This window comes from Camelus dromedarius, chromosome 6 (genome assembly GCF_036321535.1).
Source record: "Camelus dromedarius isolate mCamDro1 chromosome 6, mCamDro1.pat, whole genome shotgun sequence".
Lineage (NCBI taxonomy): Eukaryota > Metazoa > Chordata > Mammalia > Artiodactyla > Camelidae > Camelus > Camelus dromedarius.
Window position 1 is genome coordinate 25,956,620 of NC_087441.1, and position 21,861 is coordinate 25,978,480.

General features: G+C 39.5%; 1 long non-coding RNA gene across 6 annotated transcripts in view; it reads right to left on the reverse strand.

Moving 5' to 3' along the window:
* Nucleotides 1-251: 251 nt before the first annotated feature.
* LOC105096364 (uncharacterized) overlaps nucleotides 252-21,861 on the reverse strand; it is a 35,139-nt gene continuing 13,529 nt past the window's right edge. Inside the window, exons 2-7 of one of the 6 annotated variants that reach the window (XR_010381235.1) lie at nucleotides 9,115-9,422; nucleotides 8,431-9,010; nucleotides 7,930-8,100; nucleotides 7,204-7,334; nucleotides 6,988-7,074; nucleotides 252-4,673 (exon numbers count right to left, since the gene is read on the reverse strand). This is a non-coding gene — a long non-coding RNA (uncharacterized LOC105096364). Of the gene's footprint in view, nucleotides 4,674-6,987; nucleotides 7,075-7,203; nucleotides 7,335-7,929; nucleotides 9,011-9,114; nucleotides 9,998-18,291; nucleotides 18,382-21,861 lie in introns of all 6 variants that reach the window. The other 5 variants (XR_010381234.1, XR_010381233.1, XR_837835.3 and 2 more) reach the window with 5 other exon arrangements.

Below are 21,861 nucleotides of genomic sequence, written 5' to 3' on the forward strand. Positions count from 1 at the left end.
CTGATCACATGTGCTAGAAATACTGACATAAAGAAAAGAGAAAAATAGTGATCCATTGTAACCTTTCCTTTTAGAGCTTCCTTACTTATCTGTAAGTTGAAAGTAGAGAGTGTTAATAGAATGTACGGGTAATGAGAAGTAAAATAAAAACAAATGCAAATTATGTAATTTTGATGATTCTAAATATGAATTAAGTGCTTTTATGTTTGTGTTTAAGACTGGCATGCACAATAAAAAGATGAATGGTAAAATTCATGGTAAGAATTTAAAATTTTATTTTTTCTTTATTTATAATGGCATTAAATAGCAAATTAACACAACACCATGGCAAGTCAAGAAAAAGACTGTGGAAGAAAGGAAAAAATCTTTATAGCTAATACCTCTGATAGTACATTGTTTTCTGCATTTTGAATAAGAGGTTCTGCATTTGCATCTTGTCCTGGGTCCTGCAAATTATTTAGCTGGCTCTGCTTGCTCTGGAGCTGTCTGCTTCTTAACTTTGCTAAGTCATTAAGAGATGGGTTTGGGAAGAATGGAAGGGAAGGGGAGGCACTGAGGAACTCCTCAAGCCCCTTCCCTTCTAAGGGCCTGTGGACTCTGGGCCTGGCATGAAGGCCTTATTCCAAAATTATTTTAATAATAGAAGTCTCAATATTCTTCCTTGTCTCTGATTCTCTAAATACCCAGAAATTTAAGACATCTTTGCTTTTGTTACTTCCCATGGAGCAAGTTCAAGAGCTTGTATTCAATCATCTACCTTCAAAACCATTTCCTTTTCATTCCATTTTTAATCCCATAATTTGAGGCCACAAAAATATGTTACATATATCCTGCAGAGTTTGATCCTCTCTCTTTCCCTTTTTTCTTGTGTTCTGCTTTCTTTCTCATTTATTCTTAGGTGCATAGAATTGCAATCAGGACCCAGGCCTTTGTAAATGTCCTGTTGGTTTCTAAGAAAGAAAGAAAGAAAGAAAGAAAGAAAGAAAGAAAGAAAGAAAGAAAGAAAGAAAGAAAGAAAGAAAGAAAGAAAGAAAGAAAGAAAGAAAGAAAGAAAGAAAGAAAGAAAGAAAGAAAGAAAGAAAGAAAGAAAGAAAGAAAGAAAGAAAGAAAAAGAGTCACATCACTAATGCTCTTCAAAGTTCTCCTTAGAGGCCATAGCCAACTGACCACGATGTCAATGTTTTACCCCTGCCTTTAATTCTAGTTGTCTCTTTCATCACCTAAAATAAACCCTTTTATCTTAGCATAACCTCAGTCTCGTATTTTCAGTTTGTTTGATCCCTAATCTCACACCATCTAATTCATGGAGTCTTAGTATCAGCAAGTGCTAAAACCTAAATCCTCTTCTGATTTTATCTGCACCCCAACAGAAGCTTTAAAACCTCAGAACAGTCTTCATGCCTGGCCCAGATGTATCCTGCCTCATGTCTGACTTAACGTCAACATTTCAGAAATACCAAGTTATTTGTGGTTTTTCATACGTGCCTTATGTTTCAGGTCCCCTTGCTTTTCTCATATTAGTCCTTCCATTTAGAATCTCCTTCCCTATCTTCTTCACCTAGATAATTACTTTTCAAGCTTTAAGCATAATCTTAGGCATTACTTTCTTTATAAAGAAAGTTTATTCTTCTGTTTCTTCATAAAGTGAATTAGGGCCTTCATTAGAGCCCATGCCAACATGGATATCACTCCACTCAGCATATATCATATCATAACAAAATCATCTATTTATATGATTGCTTTCAGACCACACTGTAATGTCATTGAGGGCAGAAATGCCTCTTTTTATTTGCTGCAAGCTATATAGTCCTGGGCACACATCAGGTATTTGGCACATACTTTTTGCCTGAATTAAAATAAACTCACAAATCACTATGTTGTGTATCAGGAACTAACATAGTGTTGTTAGTTACTATATTTCAAAAAGTGTATTTCAGCTATATTTCAAAAACAAACACTCATATTCATAGAAAAAGATCAGATTTGTGGTTACCATAGGCAGGGGGGAGGGGGAATTGGATGAAGGCAGTCAAAAGGTAAAAACTTCTGGTTATAAGATAAATAAGTACTTGGGATGTAATGTACAACATGATAAATATAATTAACACTGCTGTGTGTTGTGTATGAAAATTGTTCACAGTAAATCCTAACAGTTCTCATCACAAGGAAAAAAAATATTTTTCTATTTCTTTAATTTTGTATCTACATGAGATGATGGATGTTCACTAAACGTATTATGGTTATCATTTCTTGATGTATGTAAGTGAAATAATTGTGCTATATACCTTAAACTTATACAATGCAGTATGTCAATCATATCTCAAGAAAACTTGAAGAAAAAAAATTAACAAAATGAACTGAATTAGATGTGCTGTAACCTGACATGTGATATCTATTCTGGATATTATTTATGTTGTCCTAACCCAGAGTACACCAATATATTTACAGAAATTATATGCACTATCATTATTCTCCTAGGATTTTTAAAGCTATAGAGTCTTAAAATTAGAAAGAACCCCAGAATATCCTACTCAATGCAAGAATCCCCTTTACAAAGTTGTGGCCACTAGTTATCCATTTTTTTTAATCATTTAATTTAATTTTGTTCTTTTAACCAGGCTTGAGGGAAGGGAAAGATTGAGAAAGTGTTAGTTTCGTGTGTATTGTCTACCCAAAGCCAGCCAACTGTTTATATAAATTATCTTTTCCAGAAGCTTATTGTAATCAGGAATGAGCTCTTCAGTTCAGATGCAGGGGAAAGGCCACCAGAAACTTTTACTATATCTAGATTTGGGGTAATTCTTTCCTAAGACTATCCCAGAGAAGACTCCACAAAATTTCCAGGTATTTAAGAGTTCTGTTGTTAGTTCAGCTAAAGATAAGCCATTTAAAGAGCTGTTTGGGGTCCTTGTCATAAAGTTTAGTTACAATTTTGATTTCTTGGGACTCTTTTGATTCTTTCCTTCTTGGAATATTTACTGCCTGGATTGTCATTTTCTTGTGTTCTGTGTCATGTATAATATTGACATCTTTTCTTTTTAGACTAGAACAAATACGCTGGATTCCAAGAAATAACTTCCAGGTTTTTCAACATCAGAACCGCCTTGTATATCTGTTATATATATATACATATATATATATATATCTTCACTTAAACACACAGACCTATGTAGGACTTTAGCCCACTGGTGGTGATGAAAAGTCAGCCTTGATGGTCAGATTGGAGACTGATCACCTGTCCACATGCCTAGGGGAACCAACCTGATGAACAGGGCCTGGGCCAGGAACTCCACACATGAGTTTTCCTTTATGTATAGCTGCCAGCTCTTTATGAGAATCAAGGGTCTCTAACCTTGTTCTGTCTCTCTGTTGATTCCCACTGCTGCTGAAATAGACAATGCCTACTTAACTTTGCCAACTTATTTTGAAAGTCAAAGGAAAACAAAAAGTGCAGAGTTAAAAGTACTATGAAAGTAAAGATGTTTCATGTTCACTCTCCTATCCACATTGTTAATTGTTTAGCTTCCTTTGCATTGTAAGTTGGTAGTACAGCTGGAGTGGAGCAGAGAAGGAAGGGCAGTGATAGCTGAGAGGAGGTGTCGAGAAAGAATGAAAAAATGAACTTAATTGTGTTGATTTGTTTCTCCAGGTATTGATTTAGACCTCTTCTTAATCAGAGAGACTCTTTATTGAATCCAGAATGTTCTTCTCTGAAAAGAAGGTGAATTGTTAAACTATGAAACTAGGACAATAGGATGGAGAAACTTCTTACCTATGATTTGACACTGTGGATTACTTCCTCTCCCCATTTTTGTCTGTAGAGAGCCAGGATTGCCCCGCAATGAATAATGGAGACCCCTGGCTTCTGGACAGGTTCTATTGGGCCCACAGCGCTCAGACCATACTTAAGTACCACCATTTGTGGCCTGTGGCATTGTGCCCACTGTAATAACTAAAGCAACAAATAATTCCTGCTTCTAAAGTCACCAAGCATGCGCGTGCTGTCCAAGAGTCTTCCGGATGGCTTTACGTTCCTCCGCTGACAGAGCGAGTGCTTCGTCAGTGAGCCAGGATGCAGAGCCTTTGGGTGTTTTTTTTTTTTTTTTTTTTTTTCAATTTTATTTTTAATGTTCCTTCTCAGCTCCAGACTCACTGGAGACATCCTGACACAGAACACTTTGCCTTGCACAATATGATGCCCTTTACCTATAAAAGTGTGTCTCATAAAGGTGCTACCTTCCCCTCAGAACAAACAACGGAAATGCATCAGGCGAGCTCTGCTGTAGACAGAATGCACATCGTGAAGCAGGAGCCACCACGGGATTCCTTAGATGAAAGCCGATTTCAATGAACATTGTGTTTCAAAGCCCGCTTCCTCTTGCCCCGCAAGAGCTGCAGAAGGAACATCCCACTTGCCTCTGCTGACACAAAAGAATGCTGCCGCTGGGAGATCTTATCGAGCCTTCCTGTGCCACAGTAACAGAGCTCCACTGTGTCTTGTAAGAATTGCTCATTGTTTCTCCGGGACGACTGGCTCCTTTGGGTGGGATCTTGATGGCATCTCATGCAGTGGAGGTAGGCGGTGCTGGGAGGTCAGCCAGCCACGTGACCCAGCTTGCTGGCTTCGGGGAAATCAGACAGAGGAGCAAACTTCACCTAGACCTGTTGAGAGGCTAAACATTTAAGGTTACACTATTAAAAGAGGCATAGACTATTTGCTTACTATCGTCTTCAACTGTGTAAGTTAAGAACAAAAATAAAAGTTATGGTCAAATTCTCCCTGTTGGTATAAACTGTCTCTTTTCTTTTAACCAATTCACCTAAAGCTGTTTGATTCTGAAAAGACTGAGAAGAATAAAGGAGAATTTTTTGAAAATGGAAATTTATTGAGTTTAAAGCCATCCCTGGAGAATCTAGATGCTAATAAGTCAACATGTTAGCTCAAAAATATATACTTGTATTCTGAGGATGAAACTCAGGTATAAAATCATCACATTTATATTTAAAAGTGTGAGTTAATAATATTGGATTAATTAAATTTGGCCAATTCTAGATGATGTATCCTTTGCTTAGAAAGTTTGTAGTTTCCCAGTTTGGGCCTTTTTTTAATAGGGAAAATCGATGGTTAAGTGTTTAGCTACGTGGGGAGTAGAGATAGAATTTTCTTCTCTTTCCTCTTCCTCTTTACAGAGTCTTGCTGAGTAATCAGTGCATATAAGAAATCTATGAGTGTAAGTATGACATGCTGAGGAAAAAGGGTGACCAGGAGTTTCCTAAAGGGATAAAGTTTGAGATTAACATTTTTATTACCTCCTTCCTATGTCTCCTTGTGGTATTTTCTGAAATTCCCTTTGCCCTCAATGTACTTATATTCAATTATTTCACCAACAAATAATTTTTCTCCTCTTACTCTGTATGAGAATCTGAAAATCAAAATATTACCAAAGCACCGTCTCTGTTCTGAATATACTTATTATTGAAATGATCAAATCTTGTAATTTGTTCATTTTCTCTCAGTGAACTGTGAGCATATTGAGGAAAGGAGCTGGATCATATTCCTCTTCCTGTCTCCACTGCTGAGCACAAGCCTCCTACATAGCGTTTACTAAATCCTCATTGGACAGATGCAAAGATGGATGTGTGAATGGACGGGTGGATGGCTGGCTATGCTGTAGTACCTACACTTGCAAATGAGATTGGATCCAGGTTGCTTACATTGTTCTTGGCATGACCACACCTGTTCATCCTCCAGGCCTTTATTATCCCACTCTTAGACACACAGAATGTCCAAATCACGTAGTCCAACTCTTTCGGTTTACAGTTGAGGAAATGAGACTCAGAGAGAGAATCCAATTTACTTATAAGCCCCACAGCTAATAAGTGCCAGAACTGGGTTAAAATCCAGATCTCTTGCTTTTCAGTCAAATACCCTCTACATGAAGTTGCTTTCCATGACTCATATTTGGAGGCTTTAAGGGACCCTGTGGAGCAATCTGTCACTCCTGGCTTATGTGAGCAATGTGAGAGAAAACTGGGTTAGAGCAAAACTAGGTGCAAGGGGCCCCCCTGGGGCTGCTGAATTCATACGTTGGTGATGCTGAAACAATGTGAGAACAAGAACGATTCATCTTTATTCAGGCCAATATTCTTCCACATTGCTCTCAGAAGACACTGCACTCAAAATTCACTCAAAATTCCCTAGTTTCCTAGATAACCTTTGGAGATAGTGCACTCCAGCCCTACTTCACCAGGCAAGAATCCTGTTTTATGCAAAATTCAGCCTACGCTTCTGGACTTAGCGATGTGGCTGATGTAATGATGCTACCCCCAGATCCTCCTGCTGGCAGGAAGTGCTCCCACCATATCACCTCTGACTGCCTGGATCCCTGTTGCTCTGAATTAGGCCCAGTTGCACTGCATCTAAATGTTCGTGATTGACTTATACTTCAACAAAATGTTGTTCGTTAAGGATTTAACCTTTGAGATTCAACGATTGTAGAATGAACACATAACAACAGAGCTGAATCTCAAAATAATTATGCTGAGTGAAATAAGACAAAAAAGCACATACTGTATGATTCCATTTATATAAAACTCTAGAAAATGCAAACTAATTTTGGATAAGAGAAAGAACATCAGTGGTTGCCTGGGGAGATGGGGAAGGAGACGTTGGGGTTGGGGAGTGAGAAAGAGGAATAAGTAGATGTTTGAGGGTGATGAGTGTTTTCATTCTCTTGATTACAATGATGGTTTCATGGCTATATACACATGTCAAAACTTCTCAAATTGTAAAATTTAAATATGTGCATTCTACTGTATGTTAATTATACCTTAATTGAGTTTTTTTTTTAAAAGAATGTACCCTTTTTAAATTCAGTCAAAATACAGTATTAGGGTTCAACTACAGAAGCAAAGAAAATAGGAGATATATATATATATATATATATATATATATATATACGCATAATATAGTTATAAAGATTTTACCTTCTGTAATTGTGGGGTGTGGTTCAATCATGTCTGTAAGGTTACTGTCTTCACGTCTCATGCTGGAGATTAAAGTCCAAGAAAAGGCTGTCAGGAAAGGGAGGTGAATGTAAAATGGGGAAAAGAGCCTGTTTTAGAACAAGCTGGAACCCACAGGCACAAGCTGAAGCTCACAAGGACAGATGGAAACTCGCATCAGTTTGTAGTGCCTCTGACCTTGACTGCAGGATGTCCCTTCATCATACAGCTGGACACACAAACCTGGCCCAGGAGTTGGAGGAGCTGGAGAAGGATGGGGGAGGCAGGGCAGTTACTGGCCCATCTGCTGCCTCAGGCTGGAGGTGAGACTAGACAGCAGAGAAGAAACAAGATGGTTGACCAATGGAAGGGCTGCTGCTCTCCTCCCCCAACCAAATTTTGCACAAGAATATCTCCCTGGCCCACTCTAACCAAAAACACACAGGAGAGAAATGCTGGAAAATATAGTGCATCCTCCTCAATCCATCACAGAGTTACTCCTTGACAACTTGGCATGCAAACATATTTCTTTAAATCATACTTAATCTCCAGATAAAGGTAATAACAGTCATATCTCCACCTGACATGGTGCGTCTGTCCCAAGTACAACCCTCATTAACCTTTGCCCGGAAGAGGGTCCAAAGTTCTTCTCTGACTTTGGATGATGCTCAGTTTTAGTGTGCATCTTGTTTGTTCACACTTCCCCTCTGTCGTCCTATAATTTCTATACTGAGCTATTAAGTCAACTATTATTAACACATCTTATGTTAGAGAAGGGCATGAGAAAAAGGACAAATGCAAAAATAATTGGTTAAATATATAAATAAATGTAAATTTATATGCATATATGTATATAAACTATATAACTCTACATACCTATATAAGTTCATATCATAATAAGGAAGAAAAACTCATAACTCTTACAGTACTATATGCAACTGGTCGTGTGGTCATAGCTGGTATTTGTAACTACTCCTTTCCACTTCCCATTCCATATTCCCTTTGTCTTCAGCAAACATTTCAGCTAGCTGGGAATCCTTGCCAGGTGAAGGGAACAAAATCTTCATTTCTGAAGGCTCTGGGCCATTAGCAGTCCTGTTAATTGAGTTGATGTAACTTAATCATAGGATATGGGCATACTGAGAGGCAACCCTCCCTTCTTTGCCTGTTGATTTCATGGCATGAGTCCAGGAGCAGTCCAGTGCAACAGAATCATCACTCCTCCATTTAAAGCTAAGACTTCTAGACAGGCAGAGACTGTCACAGGGACAGGAAGCAAAAGTTTAGTGGATCACCAGGGATAACAGTGAGAGGAACCTTTCCCATAACCACCCTTTATTCCCAGGCCCATGATTCCTGGCTGTCGGAGAAACAAAAATAAACACTGGATGATTTAGAGCATACTTTGCATCTTGTACGAGTTACCATAACTGAGTCTTCAAAAGGCCGTTGCATCATTCTATCAAGCCAGCTGCTTCAGGGTGATGGGGAGCATGGTAAGACCAGGGAACTATATAAGAAACTGCTGCACCTCATTTGCTGTAAAGTAATTTTCTTGGTCAGAAGTGGCACTGTGTGAAATACCATAATAGTGAGTAAGTTATTCTGTACACGGTTTTGGTGGTGCTTTGGGCAGAAACATTGTGAGCAGAGAAGGCAAACCTATATCCAGAGTAAGTGTCTATTCTAATAAGAACAAATCACTGCCCTTTCTATGAGAGAAGTAATCTGATCTAATGTAATCAACCTGCCAGTAGGTGGCTAGTTAGTAGCTGGGAATGGTGCCATGTCAGGGGCTCACTGTAGACCTCTGCTGTTAGCAGGTTGGGCCCTCTGCAGCTGCCACAGCCAGGTGGGCCCTGGTAAGTAGACATTTATGTTGTCGAGCCTCTGCATAACTTTCATCTCTGCCACCATGGCCACTTTATTCATGAGCCGATTGGGCAATGACGGGAGTTGCTGGAGAAGGATCGCTGTCCATGGAATGACGCATCCCTTCCACCTGCTGATGAAAATACCCCTCTGTTGAGTTTACCCTTCAGTGAGCATTCACAGAGAACACATATATCTTCACGCACCATGCCCATTTGGAGGGGTCTGTCAACCTACCTTTCCTCCAGATCTCTCTGTCACTGATTTTTCAATCATGTTCCTTCCAAATCTCTTGACCTTCCAGCCAAGTATTAGCCATGGCCCATAAACTTGTGCAGACATGTACATCTGCACATCTCTCCTTCCAAGCAAAATGGACAATCAGGTGCAGTGCTCCAAACTCTGTGCACGGGGAAGATTTCCCTTTACCACTGTCCTTTAGGGCCATCCCAGAGTGAGGCTGTTGTGCTTCAGCTGTCCACTTCCTGGTAGCACATGCAGAATAGGCCTGAGTCTTTTTTCCCTCATCACCTGGTCACAAGGAGCTTCCCAAGCGGCCAGGTGCAGGTAAAGAGAGAGAAGATAATATATCAGGAATAGGGGCTATGAGTATATGGACCACTTGCTCATGCAAACATGCCTATGCCTTCAGGTTCTGCTCAAGTCCAATTTCGTACATACCACTCCCATTTGAGAATGAAGTACTTCTGTGCATGCTCAACATTATGGCTCAGTGGGTCAGGCAATACCTAGCAATAGGCAGCTCAGGTCACGTGGTAACTTAGTGACTGATGACCAAGAATTCAATTTCTACTAAGACCCAGTAGCAAAACAAAAGCTATTTCTTAAAAGGATAGTTATTCACAGAGGATGGCAGGGCTTTATTCCAAAACCGTAAGGAGTCACATTCTGATCCATAGGAATCTGAAAAAGGCTCTAAAGAGCATCCCTATCTATCATCAACATTTTAAGCACCATTGGATCTTCTGGACTAGATGGTCCTAGAGGCACAGTTGCTTGAGCAGCAGTCTGGACTTCTTATAGAGCTCCCTCTTGTTCTGGGCTCGACTCATAATTGACAGCTTCTTGGGTCACTCAATAAATGGGTCAGAAAGGGTACCTAGACGTGAGACAGGAAGGAAGGGAGCAAGGCACAACCATTGAAAGAATGACATAGCCATTGAGGACATGACAAAAACTGGTTAGAACCTACTAAACCCAAGATAGTGGAAGATTGTACTTCCAATAGATCTTGAGCCTCATTATATACCCATTGTAATATATTAGCATGCTAAATGAAGCACACTCAGCCTCCATGACAGTTCCAAGGCTGACCATAAAAGGCCAAAAAGTGGGTAGTGGCCCAATTCTGGGAAATCCCTGCCCCTTCCCCAAAGTAGTTAGAATAATCCTCCAACTTGTTAGCCTATAAAATTTCCCAGCCTATAAAAGCTAATAACCCCATGCCCTGGGGCCTCTCACCTTCTGATACAGCCTGCACTCTGACTGTGGAGTGTGTATCTGCCTGAGTAAACTTGCTTTCACTTTACTATGGCTCACTCTTGAATTCTTTCCTGCGTGAAGCCATGGACCCTCACTTGGTGGGACTCACCTGAGACCTGGAACATGACCATCCTCTCATGCCCTATTTTCTTGCAACACACATGCCACAGACTGGACTCCAAGACAATTCACCAAGGTTGCATTTCTTTGATTTTTTTATGGGATTTATTCCCCATCCTCTGGCAGGCAAATATCTTATCACTGTGTGGAGAGAAGTTGCTACTTTCTGCTCACCTAGTGCAGGAATCAGAGAAGCTGGAAGAGGACCCAGGGGGTGATGAGGCAGTTATCAGGCTGGCCACTGCCTCCCACCAATGAGGGGAGCGCACAGATAAGCCACAGTGTGGGTAAGCGAGAACATGGTGGCTGCTGCTTCCTTCCCACCCTCCACGTCCCCCACAAGCATCTTTTTTACAACCAACCCTCACCAGAAACATACAGGAACAGAGATTCTGGGAAATGTAGCTCATCCTCACCAAGGTGACACATTACAAAGCTATGATCTGTGCACAAAATATGATTTATAGTAGATTTTTGCACAGTAGAGAATCCAATATAAAAAAAAATAAGTAGTGGGGAGGGATATAGCTCAGTGGTGGAGCCCATGCTTAGCATGCAGGAGGTCCTGGGTTCAATCCTCAATACCTCCATTAAAAAAAATAAATAAACATTTTTTAAAAAAGTAGATGCCTATCCTGGCCTGTTCTTTTCTGAGGAATTCATCTGACAAAATGATTTCTGTTACCTGCAAGGCCTAGATTCCACAGAATATCTGTGCGTGTTCTGACCCTGGGGAGATTATCAAAAGAGAGCTGTTTTCAGAAACATATACTATTTTTTAATAAATAAATGCTTAACAATGTGAAAATATATTCATAGTTTGAGTGTGTTTATCAGGCACTTTTCCAGAGAGACTAAAACTTGTTTAAGTTTGAGAGTTTTTTTTAATGTTTAGTCTTCAAAGAATTAGAATTCACTTTTAAGTTAAAAAGTGTGCTGCAGGCCAACAGCAGAGTGACATGCTTTTGCATTATAATGAAACGAAACCCTCAGAATTTGCTTTCCAGGCTGCCTGGCATGCTGCTCATCCTCGTGCTGGTGAAAGACCATGGTGGTTTCAGAACTGAATGTCCCAGAAGAGGAGGGCAGGCCAAGCTGTGCATCTTGGCAGGTGGAATCTTTCCCTTTTGTTTCTGAAGTCTATTGTCTAAGAAAGAGCTGACATCAACATTTGTCTCTTAGTATATGAATCTATGAGCTTCTCTTAGGAAATGGTAAGATGACTGCTGTGTGCAAGGAAGGCGTGTGTATGTATGAGAGTGCCAGCACAAGTCTTTGCAGTGACTTAAAGTGAGTCAGGAGGGCAGGGAGCAGGGCACAACCATTAAAAGAATGACACAGCAACTGAGGACAGGTTAACTGGTTAGAACCAACTAGGCCCAAGATGGCAGAAGATCTGACTTGCAGCAGACCTTGAGCCTTATACACTCATTGTAATATATTAGCATGCTAAATGGCAGTCCCACAGGCACCACAACAGTTCCAAGGCTGACCATAAAAGACCCAAAAGTGGGAACTCTCTGCCTCTTTCCCAAAATAGTTAGAATAATCCTCCCACTTGTTAGCATATGAAATTACCTAACCCATAAAAACTAACCATCACCCCACTCAGAGGCCCCTCACCTTTTGAGATGGGCTGCCTTCTGCCTATGAAATGTGTATCTCCTAAGCCACTCTCACTATCCAAGATGACCCCATTCCCTGGGACCACCTCTCTGGCATTCTGAGATAGCCCACACTCTGTCCATGGAGTATCTCTAAATAAACTTGCTTTCACTTTATTGTGGCTCATTCTTGAATTCTTTCCTGCATGAAGCCAAGGACCCTCACTTGGTGGGGCACGTCCCAGGGACTTGTTTGAAACCTGGGACACCACCATCCTCTCATGCCCCATTTTCCTGTAACAGAAGGACAGAATTCATGACAGAGAGCAGCTAAAGGAAGAGATAGTCCAAATGAGACCAAGGGGAAGATGGTTTTCAAAATGACCCTTCATTATTTCAGACCAGTTCACGACTTCCTGATGAAGACATTTGTCCACTCAACAGTGCTGGTGTTTCTAAATCTTCCCATGATGGAATAACCATTGTCAACACTTGCCTCAGACACAGGAATTGGGAAAAACCACGGTAGGAAAGAGAGATAAGTGCATAAACAAGGTTATTGTGTTAGTGACAAAACTGGTCACCTCAGTTAACTGGCTGAATTGAAGGATTAAAAGAAAAAGGTATATGATGCCTTTGATGTAGTATTGGCTGAATAATCATTTAACAAATATAATTGGATGGTTGACTAATTAAGAAAAGGGTCGTCTTTGCTCTTTATACAGATATTTGACAGATATTTGGCTTGTCCCCAAGGAATTCTAATTTCTTCCTCCCCACACCATTTTGGTGCTTTGAAGCTTTAAAATCTTAAATAAATTTGATTCCTAGGATTAGCACATATTAGGATCACAAGGACAGAAGCTCTGAACCACTGAACAAAGGAGGGAGGGACACAGAACAGAATGGAAAGAATTAGAGAAATTTTCCACCAGTGGACTGGACACATCCTCATGCAAACAAAGCTTTTTAGGCTAAGGCTACATTTTATAAAAATGTGATCAATCAATCACTTCATAAGCCCAGAGAGGATAAGCAAAAGATCTTTCTTTCTTTCTTTCTTTTTTTTAATCCTCCACAATTCAGCATCACATGCTGAGCAGTTGAAGGGAAAAGCCTTTTGTCATTTCTGTTTCCAAATGTCTATTTCCTTTCTAAAGCCCCAGAATTTCGAGCTGCTGTCAAAGGCAAGAGGCCAGTGTGTCAGCAGCTCTGATCCTGCATCCACCCTCGTCCTAATCACATCCATCTGCCACTGCTTGCTGGCTGGCTCAGACAGGAGGTGCTGGCCTGGGATGTTGCAGGAAGAGCTGTCTTTTCAGCTCTGAAGCTGGCTGTGCAACACGCAGAAGAAGGCAGAGAGGCAAACATAAGCCCCTCGTGAGCTTTCTCCCTTTGCCATAGAAGGGGGATCCAAGTGACCAAGGTCCCCTGAGAGCACTTCTCAGTTATGAAAACCTTGCTTCCTTCCCCTAAAACCTCTTTGAACCACTATTTTTATAATCATGGTGCAAAATTGCTTAAGCTCTGTTGCTTAATATGAAGCATTCAAATAATGTCAAAGGTGGTCTTGAAACTCCAGCCATGGATTAACTGCCTTTTTCTCTAAAAGGAGGTGACCTATCTTCTCCATTTTCTTTTGTATTTGGCTTTCAACCACCAGGCCGGGAACAGCCTGCAGCTTCCTTGTGGTTGATCATATGTTGCATATTACTTTGGTGCTTCACAGTTTTCCAAGAGCTTTTACACAAGAATGATCTCATCAGGTCCTCAGATAACCCTGTGAGGTGGGTAGGGTTGATGGACAGTCTATCATCATTTATCATAGGAGGAAAGAAAAGTAAATAAGTTATGTAACATGGACAAGGTCACTCTATATTTCAGTGGTGGAGTGAGATTCCAATAGAGATACCTCTCTGGAGGTTTTCTTTCTTTCTTTTTTTAAAATCAGTTTTATCACACCAAGCCACCTCTGTGAAGGAAAGGTGCATACCTTTTCCTAATTCAACAATTCATAATTCAGCTTCAACAGTTGCAAAATTATAGCCATAGTAGCTATGCTGCTGGATGACAACTTCTTCCGTATTTCCATATTGTTTTCTCCCCACCACTATTATCATTTTCCTCTGTACTCAGCATCCCCTATTTAACATGCATAAAAGTAACAACATCCTCTTCTATCTCTCCTACCTTCTTTTCTTTTTCTCTTGTTTTTCTCCCTCTCTCTCTCTCTTCTTTTTTCTCTCCCCATTTCCTTCTCTCTCTCTCTCTCTCTTTTTTTCTCCTTGATTGTGTACTGAAAGTAACTGGCCTATAAGAGAACAAAGTCTGAGATATTTCAGTTTCATCTAACCTCTTTGAATCTCTGTTGCTTTATTTGTAAGATTTTTTCCCCTAAAATAATGATTGTTTTCTATAGAAGTGAAGAATAACAAAGGAAAAATACGGACTTTGTGCTCATCAAAAAAAAAAAAAAAAAGTATGCAGAAAAAAATTTTGGAGAGCTACTTTGAAAGTTTTCTTATTTTAAGTTACAGATGAAGTGATCAAACCCATGTCCTCTGTCGACAAGTCAACTATTTAGTGATTTTATTTTAAAGTGATTTTCATTAGCCTCACCAACAAGCCATTTCTCATATGAAATGCGAAGATTGGTTATCCAAAATTTGGGAAAGAAAAAAGTCAGAATCTTAACAAGATAATTGGCTCTTCACTGTTATTAATAGCTGATAATTTCTCACATTGATGGCAGTTTCAAAACTCAAAGCTAACAATCAACAAAACAAACAACAACAAAGGAAAGAATAAACAGATGGTCATTCTAGAATGCACTCTGTTTTTCTGGTTTTCTTTATTAAGCAAAGTGAGAGCAGGTGATGAGAGTGATCAAGCACAGTCTGGAAATGAGCTGCATTTAGATACTGTCTACAAAGGTTTTTCTTAGGATGAAGCCCTTATTTAACTTTAAATCCATGATTCTGTAGGCTTGTGTGCTCTGAACACAGCTGTGTAATTAGTAATCACCATTAATCATTTCTACTTCTGTACTTCTATCACCAACAAAATTATAGCAAACTATATTTTTAGTAAACTCTAATTGCAAGTTTAATTTGATATTTATTTATCACTTTAAGAAGCAGTTTGCTGAACTGATTATACAAATCTAAAATGATGTTTCTGAAGATAGAAATAAAACTTCCCATCAAGACTAAATAGGATTTTCAAAAGAAAAGTATCTGCCTCTTGGCAAAAAAGAAAAAAGAAAAAAGAAAAAAGAAAAAGAAAAATCAGGCTTCCAGGTTTTTCCTATCTTTAATGTGAAAATGAGTATTCATGTGGGATGGGTTTAGACTACCTATTGGAAAATGTATATCAAGTAACAGATGTATAATTTATGGAACTGATTGCTTTAAGCAGAGAAGCTTAAAAATGAGTTTTTGCAACTCAGGTTGTTCTCATAAGGCAAACATATGCTATTTACTCAGAATTGAAACCTGCCAGGAAAACATACAACAAAAAGGAAAAGAAACTTAAATGTTTGAGAAGTAAAATGCTCTACCACTCTCAGAAATATTTCCTTGTCTCTGTAAGAAGGTGATTGTTTATATTGTTGGGAACTCCATTAGATAGCGAGACTTGAATAGCTGAGGTTCTCTCATGGGACCGGACATTCCCCGGGTGCTGAATTAGGACCTCTAAGCTTTCTGGAGTGGATGGGTGAATGCATGTACTAACTGGAGCTGAGGAACATTCTCTGAGCCAGCCTCAAGATGTGAAGGAAGTAAGAGCTTACTTCCTTTATGAAATTGAATCATTCATAGACAAGGACAAAAGTCTAACAATGAAGATGAATAATACAGAATTTTCACTGTCATTTACATTATATCTGGAAGGACTGGATTATAAGAGCCAAGCCACATGCTGTCAGCCACCGGAGGTGTGCAAGGAAATCCCACGAAGGCTCCTGCAAAAAATGTCCTGCAGTGGAATCTGAGAGCCAGTAACCCAAATGTGCCTTGAATGTTCCTAACTGGGAGCAGGAGGACCAGGGGACCAGTCTCTAAAGTAGCTAAAGCACTTCAATCACATGCAGGAACTGGTGGTTTGAAAAAACAAACCACCAAAAGGAGTACAGGTAAATGTCACAGCAAATCAAGTTGAACATGATAAGCCAAACTCTCTACTCCTATAAGAACAAGGAGTTCCAAGGAGAGATATGCTCAACTTTTCAGATGTTCTACAAACAAAGAGCAATGCATCCTTCACTAGCATCTTATTTCCAGGGTTTTCTTTTATTCTGTTTTGTTTATGTTCATTTCAATGTCTTCCTTGGAAGAGATAGATTTTCTTCAGTTTAAAAATAAAAGAGGAATGGCCATCAAGAGTAGAATGGATAACATACAGTAGAATTTTATGTATTAAATTATCTACTAGTTACAAGCAGCAGCAACTTGCATGAATCTTAAAAACAGAATGTTGCGAAAAAAGCAAGTCTCAGAAGAATATGTTCAATATGATTCCATCTATACAAAGGTCAAAAGTAAGTCAAATTAAATAATATATTTGTAGAGATTCACATGTAGGCGGTAAAACTGTAAAGGATAGCAAGGAAAAGCTAACATAAAATTCAGGATGATTGTCTCCTGGAAGGGGCAGTAAGAGGGGGAAATGTGATCAAGGAGGGCATGGCAGCGGGGGAGACACAAATATGGACAATATTCTATCATTACTTATGCTGGTGACACATGCCTGAGTGTTCACTTTATTATTATTCTTTAAATCGAGCATAAATGTTATCATATACTCTTCTAAATGTGTAATTTATAAATTTGATTTTTTTCCCAAAAGAGATGGGTCGATTTTTATTCTTTCATTTCATTTCTGGAAATTCTAACATTCTTATCTTCTGAAGGTAGCCTTCACCCAGAGAAAGCTATGAAAACACTCAAGAGGCAGAGTTTCTACCATAAAGCAAAAATAAGCAAATAAAATAAAAATCAGGGGGAAAAAAAATCCCTGATTGAATGAGTTTTTTAAAAGCTAGCATCCATATGTACTGCCTGCCGTGGCCTGACACTCCAGGCATTTACCAGTGGGACCCAAACTTTCAAAACAAGTATTTCCCAGAACTTCCCTGTGAAGCCTCTTTCCTTGTTAAATGTGATTCCCTGGGCAAGCCTTACATTTTCCATCCTTGTGCTTTGATTCTCTCATTCCAGTTCCCTGCAGTTCCCACCCTCTTGACTGACCATCATAGTCTGACCTCTTCTGGGAAACCACCATGATAACCTCATAACCTCACTCTGAAGTGCTCTGGCCTTTTCCTGAACTCTTCAACAACTGCCTGTTTAATTTTTGTAGCAGTTAATCTTGTGTGCCTGGTAACACCTGCATTTTTACCAACCAGATTTCTCTTCCCACTATGCGCAGAGCTGGACTGTATTTCCTGTCCTCCCTTGCAGGAAGCCGCAGCCCCATGATTGAATCCTGCCCTAGAAAATGCAGATGCCAGGTGCATGGGCCTTCTCCAGGCCTGGTTCTAACACCTGCCGCAAAATCTTCTGCACCCTCTTTCTTCTCTCCTCCCTGGTTGTTTCAGGACCCTGGGGAAGCACTTCAAAGCTCTAGGGAATTGGGAACTCATATTAGGGGGTCAGCAAACTTTTTCTATAAAGGGTCAGATAATAAATATTTTAGGGCTTTGGGGATATAGAATTTTTTTTTTTTTTTTTTTTTTTTTTTTTTTTTTTTTTACTACTGTGGCTTCCTCTACCATCCTTTAATTCTGGCTTCTAGAACTGGGCTGGATTTGACCTGTGGGCTGTAGTTTGTCGACCCCTTCACAAGTGAAAAGATCTTAAATTTCAGAGGGTCTATATAAAGAAGAGCCTCCTTCCTCCACTGCCTCTCCTCCTCCCATTACTACATGTGACTCACTTGGATTATGATGGGAATGATCATTTTTACTGTGTTTTGTGTTTTCTGAACTCTAGCTCTGGGAACTTCTGTGGTCAAATGCAAGAAAGAAATAACTATTTGGGGACTTTGAGCCAAGTACAGTCCCAGTTTCAAGAAGTTGGGATCCATTCTCTTCTTTACTATAAGATGTTGTTTATACTAGAAATATCTTGTTTGCTACCCTACTTTGTTTAGTCCTTGTCTCAGAAACCAACATGATCAAACCAACCTGCCCAGGCCAGAACAGCTTCCTTTAAAATCACAGCTTTAAAATCCAGCAGGAGAAATCCCCAAGTTGGAGGGGAATCAAGAGGAGAATCTGGAAGAGTAAACAAAGAAAGATATGTGCTTCACTATGTCCGTTGAATCTGCAAAGCATATGGAAACTTCAGGTGCCTCTGACTCATAATATGAATGTTTTCCCTAAGACCCACCATCTCCCTCCCTCTCTTCTCCACTTTTCTGAAATAACCCATATCCGTGAAGTGTCTTCTTTTTTTGTATTCTCTGTCTCTACGGATGCACAGAACTCACTAGAGTCGGCATGCCCAGGCAGCCTTTGGTAGCAAGTCAGAGTGGCATGATGAAAGATTTGAGAAGGAAAACGCCCCACCGCAGCCTGGTTCACTCAGACACCTTGCCAAGATGCTGAGGCTCTCCTGTGAAGAAAGCACTCCTTCACCTGTACCAACAAGTTGTTCCCCCAAAGACAGCAGATTGCATTTGTTTTGACACTGGGTAAGTCGCTATTCTCTTTTCTATGCTGACATTTGTTCTGTTCCTTGAAGCTGCAAACTACCTCAAGGGCAAGGGTTTTTTTTTTTGATATGCACACTGTTGTCACTTACTTGCTGATGTGCACAACTTGAGGCATGGAAGGAATAGCAAAACCAAGCAACAAGCCCACAGACTCTTGTATCTGACCTTGTAATGCACTTCCAGAACCAAAGGAAGGAGGTGTATTTTTGATTGTGATATGAGAAGTAGAAAACTGATCATTTCCTACAGTTGGCTTAGTCAAAGGAAGTTCAAAGCCTTCTCTATGTCCTGGCTTCCCACCTTCCTATCTCTGAAATTGTATTTATACACACATTCTTTCACTGGAGCAGGGTTTAGAGTAGATATTAGCTCTCAGCAACTATAAACAATGGACTCTGAACAATTATTTATATGTGAGCTTTGGATGTACCAGCCTCTGTTAATGATTTGATGCACCAGCTTTAATAAAATATACATAGCTCATTTGTTAACTCTTCCATTGAACCAGTATTTCACTCAGACTTACGAAAATTGTCATCATAGGCTTTAAGAAACTACAGAAAACCCAACTGAGTAAAAACTGACTTCCTTTTTGGCTGCCCTGGTAGATCACACTTGGTAGCTGCAGCTGTCATGGTGCTGTCCCCTGGGTGAGGACACTGGATGCCCCATACTTATGTCTACTGCATCCAGGAAACAGAAGTAGAGGTGGGGCAGGACGGGAGAGAGATGACTGACTTTTGCACCCCATCAACAAATGAACACTGGCCAACTTTGCTTAGGCTAATCTAGAAGGACCCAAAGGAATAGAGTAGAATTAACTTTGTGTTGGGTTTCCTAGTGTCTTTCTTCTAATATAGTCATTTAAAATATAACTCAATAGAAAAGAGCAACTCTCCTGTAAGATTTTTTTAAAATCTTTATTTCATGGGAGGTTTTTCTGTTAATTTGATTAGTTTTTAAAGGATTTGTTGTATTCTCCCTCCCCAAAATTGGATGGAAAGATGAGCAGTTTAAAATTTTGAGTATCTTAAGAGCAATGTTGACCCTCATTAAATTTTGTTTGAGAAAACTGGTGGACAGTTACCATGAAGCAACCATATTCTTAGAAAGCTCCTTATTCAAGATTCAATTGGGTCAATTCTGAGGTTATTCTGGGAGCTGGATACATTTGTTTTCTCTCTGAATCACAGTTTCTGACATGTTATTTTACAAGTCCTTGGTCTTTTTCTAAAAACTGACAGGCATATGGGAAAGTTAATTCAGCAAGTAAAATATGCTTATATCTGCAAACAACAGGGATTAAAAAAAGGTGCTCCATTTTTACTGCAAATCTTCCTAATAGTGTTAAAAATGCAAACCGAAATTTGGCATAGAGAAGGTGCAAAAGACTTCGGCCTTTAAATCTTCTCTGCAGGTTTTCATCATCATACAATGTTTTCAATTTTCCTCCAGATGAAACAATATAGAGCCCAGATTTAGATTACTGTATCCTATACTACAGAATTTTAAAAAGGGAAGAAGTTTCCTAGAAAAATGTGGCTTCTGTGAAATATAGCTATAGTTCATCAAAATGACTATTTCTCCATTATTTCTAACTAACTGAAAAAGAACTTTGAGGATGATTTTCTTACAAATGATACTAGTAGCTTTTTAAATGCCTACGTGAAAATCAGATTTGATATCTTTTAAGGAGACATGAAAAGGACTTATCTAGTCACTAATAATTTCTCTATTTTTCTATAATTCTTTGTAATGGTATTTCAGTTATGTTGAGGAAGTGGCTGTCAAGCTATACAAATAGCCTCCTAGTTCATAAAACAATATGCCATCTTCACACTTAAGATGAGTACTTCTTTTTAGAACATGAAAAATTCCATTCCTATTTCACCTGTCCATAACTTTTCAGAAAATTAACTACTTGAAGCTCAAACTCAGGTAAATAATTTGTGAAGTAAAAAATAAATTCATGGAAAGAAGGAAATCCTTTGTGCTGACAGACTCCGCTGTGAGCAGTGGGGGGGTGGGGGCAGCTCTTTCCTTTGGGATTTTGGTTTCTTTCCCTTGGAATCCTCTTTCTCCATCTTTGCATGGCCGCCTCCATCTTGTCTTAGGATTTTAGCTTACAGGTCACCCTGCAGTGATCTTTCTGGTCACCCAATCTAAATAGGTGCTCTATCATATACTTGTCCACGAAGCACTTATCACTAACTGATATTCTTGGGTTTTGTTTATATCAATCTCCTTGCACTTGGAGGGCATGAACTTTCTCATACTCTTGCTGTAATCCCAGTATCCAGATCACCTGCCTTGGCAGGTATTGAACTGCTATGGGTTAAACTGTATCACTCCACTCCCCAAAGATATGTTGATATCCTAACCCTTAACACTTCAGAATGACCTTATTTGGAATCCAGCTGTTGCAGATGTAATTAGTTAAGATGAGATCATATGGAATAGGGTGGGCCCTTAATCCAAAAAGACTACTGTCCTAGCAGAAAAGAGACACACACACACAGAACATGGTGTGAAGACACAGACACTTGGGGAAGATGATGATGTAAAGACAGAAGCAGAGATTGGAGTTATGCTGCTACAACCCTGAGGCCACCAAAAGTTGGAAGAGGCGAAGAAAGATCCTTCTTTAAAGACTTCAGAAAGAACAGGGTGCTGCCAACACCTCAATTCTCTTTTCAATGCTGAGAACTGACATTCCACCCCCTCAACCAATGGCCAACTACATGCCTTAAAAATGATACTAAAGAAAAATTGGATTTTTGCAGTAAAAATCTGTTGTATAGAAAATGGGCTGAGACATATCCTATTGCAGCTCTCTGGTCTGGCTTGAAGTAATACTGCTATAGTTTTATCAAAAATATTCGTAGGAAGGAAGACTTTTACCATAACTTTATATTAATGTAAATTGGCATGTTTCAGCTTAGCATCATTTAATAATTTAAAAATGCATTATGGTGGGGTTGGGGTATAGTTCAGTGGTAGAGCATGTGCTTAGCAGGCACAAGGTCCTGGGTTCAATCCC